Raw genomic sequence first — 2,337 nt, 5'->3', positions numbered from 1 at the left:
TCTCTATGATGAATCTTGATCTGCCAGAGAAGGGTCCTTATACACCCACTCTGTGCACTTCAAACCTGAGTTAGAAGTGGTATTCCTTTACTATGAAGGTGAAGTAAGATTTCAGAGACTGTCTCGGTTACATCTATGCCTAATGGAACATCTGGACTATCTCATGTTTGTTGGGTTCAATATTGTGCTAATATGTTGTATTCAAGTTGTTTCTCTCATTTTGTAATAGTTAGTGTTGATGCTTTTTTATTATAAATAAGTTTTTAGAAGCTTAATTGTAATTAGTCTTGCTAATCACTTTGTAATTCTCTCTCAAGAAATATACATTCAAGCCTTGGTGAAATTCTCTCTCTTCTATCAATTTCTACTTTGAAGATTATCTGATTTGATTGATAATTGGGATTCACAATTGGTATCAGAGCATAGGAGCAGCAATTTTTTTGAAGGATTACACGATTTTCAAGGAATTTCGCACAATTTTCTGGATTTGTATTACTGTTCATCGCTGAGTTCTTCGTGTTCTTGACCGGATTTCAATTTTTCTACTCTAATCTCGTCATTTTTGAGTGTTAATTGTTAAAATTTGGTTTACGAAGATCGCGATTACATTATGAACATCTATGATTCACACTGTTTTGCATTTTAATCATTGATTTTGAGCCATTTTTGACAGATTTTTTAGTTTACAAAAATTTCTGTTTCTTCAAAAAGTTCAGAACTTTTCGAGTTTTGATCCAAAATTTTGGTGAAAAGTTGTTAAAATTATGTTTTTGATTGAAGGTAAATCGTATAACTCTTTGACCGATATAGGATAAATCGTATACCTCTTTGTGCGATTTGTGATTTAGAGAATTCGTGATTTTTGTGTGCGATTTAGTGGTAATCCGGGTAACACTGCGTGCGATTTATGTGACTACTCTGCATTGTGGGATTTCCGGTTAGTACTTTATTTCAAAATCTTTATTTAGAACTAAGTCTTTCCTGGATTTAGCTTCGATAATTAGAGATAATCTTGTTTAATTCCTAAGATTAGTTCGTTAGATCGCATCTCGGCGGGTAGCTAACAAAGCTAGTTTATGCAATGCCAAATAGTGTTGAAGTATTTCACATAAAATAAAGCCGATAATTCGTAGTCAAGAAAAGGTATGTTTAAAGTTATTTACTTCTCTTTTTGATGTCTGAAATCTTTATCTTCCTCCCTACTCGACTTTTTGGCTATATTCGGGATTTAAAGAAGAAGTGATTATTCATCAAAGACCCACCTGTGTCTTCGTTGGGGACGATAACCTGTGACCCAAGTTCTTTAAATCTCCAAGAAAGAAAGAGAAATTCCTTGCATGAGAGGTCTGATCACATTTTCGGATGATAGGTCTTGCATGCAACTCTAATCGGATTTATCCCTTTGAAAACTTGTTGAAATCGGAACTTACTTTATTTTCTGGAAGTTGTWTGTTGATGATGGTTTTGTGTTAGATTTTTAATTCTTGGAAATTTTAAGCTGCATGCAATCAGTGTTGAAGGCGTGTGGCTCAAGAATTGTGGATTAYTCTTGAAAAGAGTGTTAAAYCCACTCAAAATCTCTTGGTTTTGGTAATTSGCGGTTGCCATCATTTGTTTTGGGATGACATTTAATGATGTCATTACTTGGATTTTTGGAAGGTTCCTTTTTAATAAATAATTAAATCAACTTTATTTTGTAAAAACACTTGGTGGCTTTGCATTTAGATCAACCTTGCTTAGCCAAGGAAAACCATTAAGTTAATATAGTGCTGGTTGGTCTGTCAGGAGGTTCGAGCAAGCATAACAAGTCCCTAGAGGAAATACACGGATATTCGCCAAACTTGTGAGTTTTCACGGCCTCACTTTTAATGCTTTTTATATGTTTTATGGGGGAAGAGCATGATATTGAGCAAACATTGCATGTTTATGTTTTATAATACTTGTGAGTAAAGAACTGTTTAGTCGATGCATTAATTGGAACTTCTTGGGCTAAGGAACTGCTTAGTCAAGTTTTACTTGGAACCTCTTGGGCTAAAGGAACTGCTTAGTCGGGTTCATTATGTTTGGTTTTGACAACTGTTTCTGCACTTAGAATAAATGATAAATTGATGCGCTTGAGAGTATATGTTTCCAAATAAAAGTCCCCGTCCGTACACTCTACTTGTTAACTCGGGTACATTCCTGGGCCGTGGTATTGTGGATAGCCGCTATTGTGTTGACAGTCCCACCCAGAAAGGGGTGCACAATTACCTATGTTTTCTAGCCTAATCATGTGGAATTTGGACCACCGCTGAATTAGTGCTTTATCGAACCGTGGGACCTAAGTAGTGAACGGGC

The sequence above is a fragment of the Cynara cardunculus genome, unplaced genomic scaffold, assembly GCF_001531365.2.
Source record: "Cynara cardunculus var. scolymus isolate 2C unplaced genomic scaffold, CcrdV1 Un_Scaffold_5837, whole genome shotgun sequence".
Lineage (NCBI taxonomy): Eukaryota > Viridiplantae > Streptophyta > Magnoliopsida > Asterales > Asteraceae > Cynara > Cynara cardunculus.
Note: the sequence above shows the minus strand (reverse complement) of the source record.